Source organism: Maylandia zebra, linkage group LG18 (assembly GCF_041146795.1).
Source record: "Maylandia zebra isolate NMK-2024a linkage group LG18, Mzebra_GT3a, whole genome shotgun sequence".
NCBI classification, from domain to species: Eukaryota; Metazoa; Chordata; class Actinopteri; order Cichliformes; family Cichlidae; genus Maylandia; species Maylandia zebra.
In genome coordinates, this window is record NC_135184.1 from 36306389 (window position 1) to 36320290 (window position 13902).

At 43.2% G+C, this 13902-nt stretch overlaps 8 non-coding genes across 8 annotated transcripts; all 8 read left to right on the plus strand.

The window, feature by feature from the left end:
* Positions 1 to 399: 399 nt before the first annotated feature.
* Positions 400 to 471, plus strand: trnap-ugg (transfer RNA proline (anticodon UGG)). The gene has a single exon. It is a non-coding gene; the product is annotated as a tRNA-Pro (tRNA).
* A 1829-nt stretch (positions 472 to 2300) lies between these two features.
* Positions 2301 to 2372, plus strand: trnap-agg (transfer RNA proline (anticodon AGG)). The gene has a single exon. It is a non-coding gene; the product is annotated as a tRNA-Pro (tRNA).
* Positions 2373 to 3253: 881 nt separating this feature from the next.
* Positions 3254 to 3325, plus strand: trnap-ugg (transfer RNA proline (anticodon UGG)). The gene has a single exon. It is a non-coding gene; the product is annotated as a tRNA-Pro (tRNA).
* Positions 3326 to 4200: 875 nt separating this feature from the next.
* trnap-agg (transfer RNA proline (anticodon AGG)) lies at positions 4201 to 4272 on the plus strand. The gene has a single exon. It is a non-coding gene; the product is annotated as a tRNA-Pro (tRNA).
* An 881-nt stretch (positions 4273 to 5153) lies between these two features.
* trnap-ugg (transfer RNA proline (anticodon UGG)) lies at positions 5154 to 5225 on the plus strand. Its single transcript has one exon. It is a non-coding gene; the product is annotated as a tRNA-Pro (tRNA).
* A 2784-nt stretch (positions 5226 to 8009) lies between these two features.
* Positions 8010 to 8081, plus strand: trnap-agg (transfer RNA proline (anticodon AGG)). The gene has a single exon. It is a non-coding gene; the product is annotated as a tRNA-Pro (tRNA).
* An 883-nt stretch (positions 8082 to 8964) lies between these two features.
* Positions 8965 to 9036, plus strand: trnap-ugg (transfer RNA proline (anticodon UGG)). The gene has a single exon. It is a non-coding gene; the product is annotated as a tRNA-Pro (tRNA).
* An 882-nt stretch (positions 9037 to 9918) lies between these two features.
* Positions 9919 to 9990, plus strand: trnap-agg (transfer RNA proline (anticodon AGG)). Its single transcript has one exon. It is a non-coding gene; the product is annotated as a tRNA-Pro (tRNA).
* The last annotated feature ends 3912 nt before the right edge of the window (positions 9991 to 13902 follow it).

Consider the following 13902-nt stretch of genomic DNA (forward strand, 5'->3'; position numbering starts at 1 on the left):
CACCCCTTGGCTCATGCGATGTGTTTCATAGTTGGTCAACGACCCTGGTAAAGACAACCCGCTCTGGGTTTTAAATACCTGGGACTCTCCAACGTTTAGTTTTAGATCTAACGAAGGTTCTCAGAGGAGAGGTGAAAGGTCTTCAAGGCACTTAGAGAATTCCAGCTGCTTTCTTTCAAAGCTCATCAGACTACCATGACGTGGATGACTGGGAACCCTTTTTTCTCATTCACTGTGTGCAGTCCCTCTGGAGTCATCCCTGTTGGAGCTTGTCAGTAGCAAAGGCCTGAAGGTACAAAAATGAATACTGAAGAGAGCTTAACACCATTCCTGCTTGAATTTGAAGGCCGATTTAAGTCTATCCTTTCAGAGTTCCAGACTTAAACACAGGCTTCCTGTGGCTCGTTGGTCTAGGCGTATGATTCTCGCTTTGGGTGCGAGAGGTCCCGGGTTCAAATCCCGGACGAGCCCCCTTAAAATCACAAGCTCTTAGCTTCATGGAATTCTTTGGTAAGACACATTCCTTCTGGGGCATGGTAAATGTGTTGTGTGCCAAACCGTTCAATGTGATCTGGGACACCAATTTGTCTTTCTAAAACAACGTTTGTGAAGGAGTCACTCTCATGACTCATTGAGTGATGCCATTGACTGCACAGTCCCTGCCACGGAATCTGTATATGTCACATTTTGAGATTGCCTTGGAAACCTTACTGGGCAGGTACTAAAAAATACCTGTAACCAGGTACTATCACCTAATGGAAACTTTAAAGATCGAGCTGAGTCAAGTTAAGCCAAGCTAGGTAGGTGCTAGTGGAAAAGGGCTATTAGAGATCACAAACTCTGATCGAAATTGAGGCCATTCAATTTCGGTGTAAAGACGTTAAACTACATATGTGAAGGTCTCATAATGGTTTCACCTGAAACCTCTGCTGATATTTACCCACGCCTTTTTTCCACCCCTTGGCTCATGTGATGTGTTTCATAGTTGGTCAACGACCCTGGTAAAGACAACCCGCTCTGGGTTTTAAATACCTGGGACTCTCCAACGTTTAGTTTTAGATCTAACGAAGGTTCTCAGAGGAGAGGTGAAAGGTCTTCAAGGCACTTAGAGAATTCCAGCTGCTTTCTTTCAAAGCTCATCAGACTACCATGACGTGGATGACTGGGAACCCTTTTTTCTCATTCACTGTGTGCAGTCCCTCTGGAGTCATCCCTGTTGGAGCTTGTCAGTAGCAAAGGCCTGAAGGTACAAAAATGAATACTGAAGAGAGCTTAACACCATTCCTGCTTGAATTTGAAGGCCGATTTAAGTCTATCCTTTCAGAGTTCCAGACTTAAACACATGCTTCCTGTGGCTCGTTGGTCTAGGCGTATGACTTTTGCTTAGGGTGCGAGGGGTCCCGGGTTCAAATCCCGGACGAGCCCCCTTAACATCACAAGCTCTAAGCTTCATGGAATTCTTTGGAAAGACACATTCCTTCTGGGGCATTGTAAATGTGTTGTGTGCCAAACCGTTCAATGTGATGTGTGACACCAATTTGTCTTTCTAAAACAATGTTTGTGAAGGAGTCACTCTCATGAGTCATTGAGTGATGCCATTGACTGCACAGTCCCTGCCACGCAATCTGTATATGTCACATTTTGAGATTGCCTTGGAAACCTTACTGGGCAGGTACTAAAAAATACCTGTAACCAGGTACTATCACCTAATGGAAACTTTAAAGATCGAGCTGAGTCAAGTTAAGCCAAGCTAGGTAGGTGCTAGTGGAAAAGGGCTATTAGAGATCACAAACTCTGATCGAAATTGAGGCCATTCAATTTCGGTGTAAAGACGTTAAACTACATATGTGAAGGTCTCATAATGGTTTCACCTCTGCTGATATTTACCCACGCCTTTTTTCCACCCCTTGGCTCATGTGATGTGTTTCCTAGTTGGTCAACGACCCTGGTAAAGACAACCCGCTCTGGGTTTTAAATACCTGGGACTCTCCAACGTTTAGTTTTAGATCTAACGAAGGTTCTCAGAGGAGAGGTGAAAGGTCTTCAAGGCACTTAGAGAATTCCAGCTGCTTTCTTTCAAAGCTCATCAGACTACCATGACGTGGATGACTGGGAACCCTTTTTTCTCATTCACTGTGTGCAGTCCCTCTGGAGTCATCCCTGTTGGAGCTTGTCAGTAGCAAAGGCCTGAAGGTACAAAAATGAATACTGAAGAGAGCTTAACACCATTCCTGCTTGAATTTGAAGGCCGATTTAAGTCTATCCTTTCAGAGTTCCAGACTTAAACACAGGCTTCCTGTGGCTCGTTGGTCTAGGCGTATGATTCTCGCTTAGGGTGCGAGAGGTCCCGGGTTCAAATCCCGGACGAGCCCCCTTAAGATCACAAGCTCTTAGCTTCATGGAATTCTTTGGTAAGACACATTCCTTCTGGGGCATTGTAAATGTGTTGTGTGCCAAACCTTTCTATGTCATCTGTGACATCAACTTGTATTTCTAAAATAACGTTGTTGATTTTGTGAAGGAGTCACTCTCATGACTCATTGAGTGATGCCATTGACTGCACAGTCCCTGCCACGCAATCTGTATATGTCACATTTTGAGATTGCCTTGGAAACCTTACTGGGCAGGTACTAAAAAAATACCTGTAACCAGGTACTATCACCTAATGGAAACTTTAAAGATCGAGCTGAGTCAAGTTAAGCCAAGCTAGGTAGGTGCAAGTGGAAAAGCGTTAGAGATCACAAACTCTGATCGAAATTGAGGCCATTCAATTTCGGTGTAAAGACGTTAAACTACATATGTGAAGGTCTCATAATGGTTTCACCTCTGCTGATAATTACCCACGCCTTTTTTCCACCCCTTGGCTCATGCGATGTGTTTCATAGTTGGTCAACGACCCTGGTAAAGACAACCCGCTCTGGGTTTTAAATACCTGGGACTCTCCAACGTTTAGTTTTAGATCTAACGAAGGTTCTCAGAGGAGAGGTGAAAGGTCTTCAAGGCACTTAGAGAATTCCAGCTGCTTTCTTTCAAAGCTCATCAGACTACCATGACGTGGATGACTGGGAACCCTTTTTTCTCATTCACTGTGTGCAGTCCCTCTGGAGTCATCCCTGTTGGAGCTTGTCAGTAGCAAAGGCCTGAAGGTACAAAAATGAATACTGAAGAGAGCTTAACACCATTCCTGCTTGAATTTGAAGGCCGATTTAAGTCTATCCTTTCAGAGTTCCAGACTTAAACACAGGCTTCCTGTGGCTCGTTGGTCTAGGCGTATGATTCTCGCTTTGGGTGCGAGAGGTCCCGGGTTCAAATCCCGGACGAGCCCCCTTAAAATCACAAGCTCTTAGCTTCATGGAATTCTTTGGTAAGACACATTCCTTCTGGGGCATGGTAAATGTGTTGTGTGCCAAACCGTTCAATGTGATCTGGGACACCAATTTGTCTTTCTAAAACAACGTTTGTGAAGGAGTCACTCTCATGACTCATTGAGTGATGCCATTGACTGCACAGTCCCTGCCACGCAATCTGTATATGTCACATTTTGAGATTGCCTTGGAAACCTTACTGGGCAGGTACTAAAAAATACCTGTAACCAGGTACTATCACCTAATGGAAACTTTAAAGATCGAGCTGAGTCAAGTTAAGCCAAGCTAGGTAGGTGCTAGTGGAAAAGGGCTATTAGAGATCACAAACTCTGATCGAAATTGAGGCCATTCAATTTCGGTGTAAAGACGTTAAACTACATATGTGAAGGTCTCATAATGGTTTCACCTCTGCTGATATTTACCCACGCCTTTTTTCCACCCCTTGGCTCATGTGATGTGTTTCCTAGTTGGTCAACGACCCTGGTAAAGACAACCCGCTCTGGGTTTTAAATACCTGGGACTCTCCAACGTTTAGTTTTAGATCTAACGAAGGTTCTCAGAGGAGAGGTGAAAGGTCTTCAAGGCACTTAGAGAATTCCAGCTGCTTTCTTTCAAAGCTCATCAGACTACCATGACGTGGATGACTGGGAACCCTTTTTTCTCATTCACTGTGTGCAGTCCCTCTGGAGTCATCCCTGTTGGAGCTTGTCAGTAGCAAAGGCCTGAAGGTACAAAAATGAATACTGAAGAGAGCTTAACACCATTCCTGCTTGAATTTGAAGGCCGATTTAAGTCTATCCTTTCAGAGTTCCAGACTTAAACACAGGCTTCCTGTGGCTCGTTGGTCTAGGCGTATGATTCTCGCTTAGGGTGCGAGAGGTCCCGGGTTCAAATCCCGGACGAGCCCCCTTAAGATCACAAGCTCTTAGCTTCATGGAATTCTTTGGTAAGACACATTCCTTCTGGGGCATTGTAAATGTGTTGTGTGCCAAACCTTTCTATGTCATCTGTGACATCAACTTGTATTTCTAAAATAACGTTGTTGATTTTGTGAAGGAGTCACTCTCATGACTCATTGAGTGATGCCATTGACTGCACAGTCCCTGCCACGCAATCTGTATATGTCACATTTTGAGATTGCCTTGGAAACCTTACTGGGCAGGTACTAAAAAAATACCTGTAACCAGGTACTATCACCTAATGGAAACTTTAAAGATCGAGCTGAGTCAAGTTAAGCCAAGCTAGGTAGGTGCAAGTGGAAAAGCGTTAGAGATCACAAACTCTGATCGAAATTGAGGCCATTCAATTTCGGTGTAAAGACGTTAAACTACATATGTGAAGGTCTCATAATGGTTTCACCTCTGCTGATAATTACCCACGCCTTTTTTCCACCCCTTGGCTCATGCGATGTGTTTCATAGTTGGTCAACGACCCTGGTAAAGACAACCCGCTCTGGGTTTTAAATACCTGGGACTCTCCAACGTTTAGTTTTAGATCTAACGAAGGTTCTCAGAGGAGAGGTGAAAGGTCTTCAAGGCACTTAGAGAATTCCAGCTGCTTTCTTTCAAAGCTCATCAGACTACCATGACGTGGATGACTGGGAACCCTTTTTTCTCATTCACTGTGTGCAGTCCCTCTGGAGTCATCCCTGTTGGAGCTTGTCAGTAGCAAAGGCCTGAAGGTACAAAAATGAATACTGAAGAGAGCTTAACACCATTCCTGCTTGAATTTGAAGGCCGATTTAAGTCTATCCTTTCAGAGTTCCAGACTTAAACACAGGCTTCCTGTGGCTCGTTGGTCTAGGCGTATGATTCTCGCTTTGGGTGCGAGAGGTCCCGGGTTCAAATCCCGGACGAGCCCCCTTAAAATCACAAGCTCTTAGCTTCATGGAATTCTTTGGTAAGACACATTCCTTCTGGGGCATGGTAAATGTGTTGTGTGCCAAACGGTTCAATGTGATGTGTGACACCAATTTGTCTTTCTAAAACAACGTTTGTGAAGGAGTCACTCTCATGACTCATTGAGTGATGCCATTGACTGCACAGTCCCTGCCACGCAATCTGTATATGTCACATTTTGAGATTGCCTTGGAAACCTTACTGGGCAGGTACTAAAAAATACCTGTAACCAGGTACTATCACCTAATGGAAACTTTAAAGATCGAGCTGAGTCAAGTTAAGCCAAGCTAGGTAGGTGCTAGTGGAAAAGGGCTATTAGAGATCACAAACTCTGATCGAAATTGAGGCCATTCAATTTCGGTGTAAAGACGTTAAACTACATATGTGAAGGTCTCATAATGGTTTCACCTGAAACCTCTGCTGATATTTACCCACGCCTTTTTTCCACCCCTTGGCTCATGTGATGTGTTTCATAGTTGGTCAACGACCCTGGTAAAGACAACCCGCTCTGGGTTTTAAATACCTGGGACTCTCCAACGTTTAGTTTTAGATCTAACGAAGGTTCTCAGAGGAGAGGTGAAAGGTCTTCAAGGCACTTAGAGAATTCCAGCTGCTTTCTTTCAAAGCTCATCAGACTACCATGACGTGGATGACTGGGAACCCTTTTTTCTCATTCACTGTGTGCAGTCCCTCTGGAGTCATCCCTGTTGGAGCTTGTCAGTAGCAAAGGCCTGAAGGTACAAAAATGAATACTGAAGAGAGCTTAACACCATTCCTGCTTGAATTTGAAGGCCGATTTAAGTCTATCCTTTCAGAGTTCCAGACTTAAACACATGCTTCCTGTGCCTCGTTGCTCTAGGCGTATGATTCTCGCTTAGGGTGCGAGAGGTCCCGGGTTCAAATCCCGGACGAGCCCCCTTAAGATCACAAGCTCTTAGCTTCATGGAATTCTTTGGTAAGACACATTCCTTCTGGGGCATTGTAAATGTGTTGTGTGCCAAACGGTTCAATGTGATGTGTGACACCAATTTGTCTTTCTAAAACAACGTTGTTTATTTTGTGAAAGAGTCACTCTCATGAGTCATTGAGTGATGCCATTGACTGCACAGTCCCTGCCACGCAATCTGTATATGTCACATTTTGAGATTGCCTTGGAAACCTTACTGGGCAGGTACTAAAAAAATACCTGTAACCAGGTACTATCACCTAATGGAAACTTTAAAGATCGAGCTGAGTCAAGTTAAGCCAAGCTAGGTAGGTGCTAGTGGAAAAGGGCTATTAGAGATCACAAACTCTGATCGAAATTGAGGCCATTCAATTTCGGTGTAAAGACGTTAAACTACATATGTGAAGGTCTCATAATGGTTTCACCTCTGCTGATAATTACCCACGCCTTTTTTCACACCTTGGCTCATGTGATGTGTTTCATAGTTGGTCAACAACCCTGGTAAAGACAACCCCATCTAGGGTTTAAATACCTGGGACTCTCCAACATTTAGTTTTAGATCTAACGAAGGTTCTCAGAGGAGAGGTGAAAGGTCTTCAAGGCACTTAGAGAATTCCAGCTGCTTTCTTTCAAAGCTCATCAGACTACCATGACGTGGATGACTGGGAACCCTTTTTTCTCATTCACTGTGTGCAGTCCCTCTGGAGTCATCCCTGTTGGAGCTTGTCAGTAGCAAAGGCCTGAAGGTACAAAAATGAATACTGAAGAGAGCTTAACACCATTCCTGCTTGAATTTGAAGGCCGATTTAAGTCTATCCTTTCAGAGTTCCAGACTTAAACACATGCTTCCTGTGGCTCGTTGGTCTAGGCGTATGACTTTTGCTTAGGGTGCGAGGGGTCCCGGGTTCAAATCCCGGACGAGCCCCCTTAACATCACAAGCTCTAAGCTTCATGGAATTCTTTGGAAAGACACATTCCTTCTGGGGCATTGTAAATGTGTTGTGTGCCAAACCGTTCAATGTGATGTGTGACACCAATTTGTCTTTCTAAAACAATGTTTGTGAAGGAGTCACTCTCATGAGTCATTGAGTGATGCCATTGACTGCACAGTCCCTGCCACGCAATCTGTATATGTCACATTTTGAGATTGCCTTGGAAACCTTACTGGGCAGGTACTAAAAAATACCTGTAACCAGGTACTATCACCTAATGGAAACTTTAAAGATCGAGCTGAGTCAAGTTAAGCCAAGCTAGGTAGGTGCTAGTGGAAAAGGGCTATTAGAGATCACAAACTCTGATCGAAATTGAGGCCATTCAATTTCGGTGTAAAGACGTTAAACTACATATGTGAAGGTCTCATAATGGTTTCACCTCTGCTGATATTTACCCACGCCTTTTTTCCACCCCTTGGCTCATGTGATGTGTTTCATAGTTGGTCAACGACCCTGGTAAAGACAACCCGCTCTGGGTTTTAAATACCTGGGACTCTCCAACGTTTAGTTTTAGATCTAACGAAGGTTCTCAGAGGAGAGGTGAAAGGTCTTCAAGGCACTTAGAGAATTCCAGCTGCTTTCTTTCAAAGCTCATCAGACTACCATGACGTGGATGACTGGGAACCCTTTTTTCTCATTCACTGTGTGCAGTCCCTCTGGAGTCATCCCTGTTGGAGCTTGTCAGTAGCAAAGGCCTGAAGGTACAAAAATGAATACTGAAGAGAGCTTAACACCATTCCTGCTTGAATTTGAAGGCCGATTTAAGTCTATCCTTTCAGAGTTCCAGACTTAAACACATGCTTCCTGTGGCTCGTTGGTCTAGGCGTATGATTCTCGCTTAGGGTGCGAGAGGTCCCGGGTTCAAATCCCGGACGAGCCCCCTTAAGATCACAAGCTCTTAGCTTCATGGAATTCTTTGGTAAGACACATTCCTTCTGGGGCATTGTAAATGTGTTGTGTGCCAAACCTTTCTATATCATCTGTGACATCAACTTGTATTTCTAAAATAACGTTGTTGATTTTGTGAAGGAGTCACTCTCATGAGTCATTGAGTGATGCCATTGACTGCACAGTCCCTGCCACGCAATCTGTATATGTCACATTTTGAGATTGCCTTGGAAACCTTACTGGGCAGGTACTAAAAAATACCTGTAACCAGGTACTATCACCTAATGGAAACTTTAAAGATCGAGCTGAGTCAAGTTAAGCCAAGCTAGGTAGGTGCTAGTGGAAAAGGGCTATTAGAGATCACAAACTCTGATCGAAATTGAGGCCATTCAATTTCGGTGTAAAGACGTTAAACTACATATGTGAAGGTCTCATAATGGTTTCACCTCTGCTGATAATTACCCACGCCTTTTTTCCACCCCTTGGCTCATGTGATGTGTTTCATAGTTGGTCAACGACCCTGGTAAAGACAACCCGCTCTGGGTTTTAAATACCTGGGACTCTCCAACGTTTAGTTTTAGATCTAACGAAGGTTCTCAGAGGAGAGGTGAAAGGTCTTCAAGGCACTTAGAGAATTCCAGCTGCTTTCTTTCAAAGCTCATCAGACTACCATGACGTGGATGACTGGGAACCCTTTTTTCTCATTCACTGTGTGCAGTCCCTCTGGAGTCATCCCTGTTGGAGCTTGTCAGTAGCAAAGGCCTGAAGGTACAAAAATGAATACTGAAGAGAGCTTAACACCATTCCTGCTTGAATTTGAAGGCCGATTTAAGTCTATCCTTTCAGAGTTCCAGACTTAAACACATGCCTCCTGTGGCTCGTTGGTCTAGGCGTATGATTCTCGCTTTGGTTGCGAGAGGTCCCGGGTTCAAATCCCGGACGAGCCCCCTTAAGATCACAAGCTCTTACCTTCATGGAATTCTTTGGAAAGACACATTCCTTCTGGGGCATTGTAAATGTGTTGTGTGCCAAACCGTTCAATGTGATGTGTGACACCAATTTGTCTTTCTAAAACAACGTTTGTGAAGGAGTCACTCTCATGAGTCATTGAGTGATGCCATTGACTGCACAGTCCCTGCCACGCAATCTGTATATGTCACATTTTGAGATTGCCTTGGAAACCTTACTGGGCAGGTACTAAAAAATACCTGTAACCAGGTACTATCACCTAATGGAAACTTTAAAGATCGAGCTGAGTCAAGTTAAGCCAAGCTAGGTAGGTGCTAGTGGAAAAGGGCTATTAGAGATCACAAACTCTGATCGAAATTGAGGCCATTCAATTTCGGTGTAAAGACGTTAAACTACATATGTGAAGGTCTCATAATGGTTTCACCTGAAACCTCTGCTGATATTTACCCACGCCTTTTTTCCACCCCTTGGCTCATGTGATGTGTTTCATAGTTGGTCAACGACCCTGGTAAAGACAACCCGCTCTGGGTTTTAAATACCTGGGACTCTCCAACGTTTAGTTTTAGATCTAACGAAGGTTCTCAGAGGAGAGGTGAAAGGTCTTCAAGGCACTTAGAGAATTCCAGCTGCTTTCTTTCAAAGCTCATCAGACTACCATGACGTGGATGACTGGGAACCCTTTTTTCTCATTCACTGTGTGCAGTCCCTCTGGAGTCATCCCTGTTGGAGCTTGTCAGTAGCAAAGGCCTGAAGGTACAAAAATGAATACTGAAGAGAGCTTAACACCATTCCTGCTTGAATTTGAAGGCCGATTTAAGTCTATCCTTTCAGAGTTCCAGACTTAAACACATGCTTCCTGTGGCTCGTTGGTCTAGGCGTATGATTCTCGCTTAGGGTGCGAGAGGTCCCGGGTTCAAATCCCGGACGAGCCCCCTTAAGATCACAACCTCTTACCTTCATGGAATTCTTTGGTAAGTGTGGAGCAGGGAAATTATTTTACTGCTATTGTTAAATAATAAATATAATCTGCAGCATGGATATTGCATTCAGAGGTTGAACAGTGTGTGTCTTTCAGAAAGACTAAGTGGCAGGCTGACAGGAAGTTGCAGAGAGTTTGCAGAAGTGAAAGCAGGAAGTTATTTTGAGCAGCAGGCTAAGACGATCATTGCTTTAACAATGTAACAGATAGCTTTAAGATGGCCTTAAGATGTTTATGATGATGTTAACTTTGTATTTCAGGTGCAGTTATGGCTATTTTGTACACATTGCATATCTGTGCTTATTTGAGTTGATGTTCAGGTTCTTTAAAGGTCTTAAGCTTCACTGACGTGACTGTTCAGGTGATACATGCTGAGGGAAAACTAGAACATAGAAGGAATTGCAATACATGCTTACAAAACACTTATATCAGGTCATTTTATATTAAGGTTTTAGTAGAGGTTCTTGGTTAAAACATTTATTTAGTAGAGGACATATACATAGTCTCAGTTAGGTTTTAACACATAAGGATGAGCCTCTGGTCTGGTAAAAGGTCAGAAGTGCGAGAGGTGACATAGAGGCTGAGTGAGGTCGTGACACACACACATGAGTTAGAATTATTTATAGGAAAGAGGTTCGTCATGTCTGGTTGGAACTGCGAAAGTGTCTCGGTAAAAGAGGAACCGTCCTTGTCGTCTCGGCAAGAAAGAGAAACTGAAAGGTAGAAAGGAAGTGCCGGCTATGAAAATAGAAGATGATGTTCTTTCAAATTGGGTTAAAAGTCATTGTGGTGTTGATCTGATCTATGTATAAAATGTATCTGTGACGTTAAAGGGGCGTCATTAAATTTAAGCCCTGACAGTATAAAAATCTGTGTATGCTTTGAGTAAGTTGAAGATCAATTGCTGTCTGCGTACAGAGTTGTCTTCCCACACGTGTGTAGTCATTAAAATCATTGTTTGACCAAGATCTTCTGGACCATGGTGGTTTGTACTCTCCTTCCTCAATTTTGAACCTTAACATTTGGGGGCTCGTCCAGTGGTTGAGGAGGGAGAATTGGAGGTGTAGATGGAGAAATTTGGTCTTAGGTGGTCTGACGGGCAGACATGAATTCCAGTGGTCGAAGTGAGTGGGCATAAGCCGGCTTATCCAAAGGTAAGGCACTACCTGTTGAATTATTTCCAAAGTGTGCCAAATTGGATATGATAAAATTTAAGTCTACTCACTGAAGTTACTGGTGGATGTCTGTTTTGATTTTGATGAAAAATCTCATGAGTTGAAGCAGTTAGAGTTCTGCTAAGAAGAAATGAAAGCAGTTAGAGTCTGCTAAAGCAGTTTGAGTCTGCGAGGAAAAGTTTAAATACTGGGTTGAAGTCCCAAAGAAATTGAATTAGAGTCTCAAGTAGTTTGGTAGGGAATTTGGTCATTTTGCGGGTTAAAGTCCCGGTTGGTCATTAGGTCAGACCTTTGTTGGTCAATTTGTGGGTTAGAGTCCCCATTGTCCATCAGGGTAGATCTGCCTCAGTCATACACTTGTTTTGGGTGTTGATTGTTGTTTCAAAGTATTATAAATTATTCTAGAACGGCAGTTAGAGTCTGCTAGGAAGCGCAGTGCTCAGAGGTAACGCTTGCCAATGCCAAGGACGCTTAGGCATTGTCCTCGAAGAGGGATAGTCAGTTGGTCACTGTGGAGCTTGGGGCACTCCAGAATAACTAGGAGTTAGAGTCTCCTTACCGTTTGGAACGGTACCTGCGTTTTTTTGGTCAGAAGAAGTTGGACTTCGGGCGTGTAACTTTAACTTAACACTTCGGGGTAAGCCTTGGCTGTGAAACGCCAAAAAATAGAGCTTCAGGCAAAGTTTGGGTTGGTTGACGCTTTTAAATTGAGTTAGGGACTTTAGAGATGAGGCCAGAAACTGTTGGACAGATACTGGTTAATTGATTACAAAAAAGTTGGACTTTTTCGGTGGGACCGTTAACTTAAATTTGTCGAAATTGTGTAGGCGCTAAAGCTGACAGATCTGGCAGTAGTTGTAAATATAAGACGTCTTTGTAATATAAAGTGAGAGGAGGCTGTGTGTCGAGTCAGTAATGCACTGACTGTCTGCTGCTATTTTTAGACGGTGTGTGTGAGTGTGAAAATGCAAATGAGTAAGTAGTGAACTGTTTAAACCACAGTTGGTTTTACAAATACTGCTGCAAACATTGTTGAGTGTGTGTTTAAGATGCCATTTATGTTTATTAGAGGACTATAAATAAAGTTTTGAGTTGCCGTAGTGGATGTATAGTAATTGACTGAATTTGGATGTAGATATATAAATATAGTGAGGGCACTGTTTAGACTTAAGACTAACATATTACTTCTTTCCAGCAATAGTTGCTGGTGTGTTTTATTTTTCAATTTCTTGTGTGTGCGGTGAGAATTAATGGAGGTTTCCATTTTTTGTTTGTTTTTTACTTGCTCTTTTTGATTATGACAAGTATGTCTAAAATACTCTTAGGAAAGTGTGTTTTGAGTTATATTCCTCAACTCTGGTCACAGTTTAAGTGTGAATGCGGTGACTAGAAGGTTTTGAATGAGGAATAAAGGTGTGAGAGGTATTTCTTTGGTGATGTAAAGTAGGATGTTTTAAAGTTTGAAAGTGTTTTTAATTTGAGAGAGGCATGAGTGATGTTATAAGAGTTTGAGTTTCTTTTTCTTTCAGTTCAAGAACGCATAAGTACATACACTTGGTACACCCGTTTACTCTTTGACTTTATTAAAACAGACGGTGTATTTGAGTCTGAATTTCAGTAATTGTATGTTGATATGGTAATTTAGTTTATGTTAGGTGAAGGAGATGTCCATCTCTGCGTCTTGCAGGATTGAAAGTGAGCACGTTGAAGGTTGTGATGTGAATGCTGTGAGTACTCGATTTGAATGATTCTGTGTGATTTGAACAAAATAATAAATAACTAATAATAATAACTCATAGGCGAGTGTGTGAACAGAGGAAGTCTGCAGAGTGTGTCTGCGTGAAATAAGGGTGTATTGTTTTTACATGAAGATTTAGTAGAACCAAAGTAGAACGTTACAAACAAACAGATAAAAAAGTAAAATGAAGAGAGAAAATAACTGACAATTACATTAATGAATAGAAAACACACATACACAAAGTGCCATATGTGAAATTATTCTAGGAAGGAATCAGAAGTGAGATAGTTTAATATAAGATGCAATGAAGGAAGCAGCTTACACTCCTTTAATTTCCAGAGCCAGTGTGTTCCCTCCCCTGCCCACTTGGGCCCCGTATCAGGCGAGTATGGAAGGCTGGATAGCCCATGACGGGTAAGATCCCACCTCGAAACCCTGGGACAACCTAAGGCAGGCACAGTCACGATTACTCGGCCTCACTTAGTCCCTGTGAGCTCAGACTCACTGGTGAGATGAAGTGAAGAAGACGGGACCTCAAGGGTAAAGCCGCTGGGCTAAGGCGGAGGGGGTAAGTGGCAAGTGGAGCCCTAACTTCTGGCTGAGGACAAGGAATGCTGTTATTTAAGGGGAAATCAAAATGAGGGTTAGTAATGAGGGCAGTTGTCTTTTGCTCTCAGCGAAGGCGGTCGCACTTCTCCTCTCCTCCTCACCCTTATCTTCCCTGCTTGCCTCTATGTCCTCGTCTTGTCTTGCGTGCATTACTTTCCCTGGAACAGTCTCTCACTGTCGTTCTCTAAACCTAAAAGACAATTATGGATTTGATCAACTGGTCTCTGAGTGCTATTGACACCCTTTTCTCAACGAGAAGTCGGGGCTCGGGAGAGCCTGAGTGCCCTGGAGGGACTTTCCCTGCCGGTTACACGATGGACGGGTGGCAGAACTGGAGGACCGT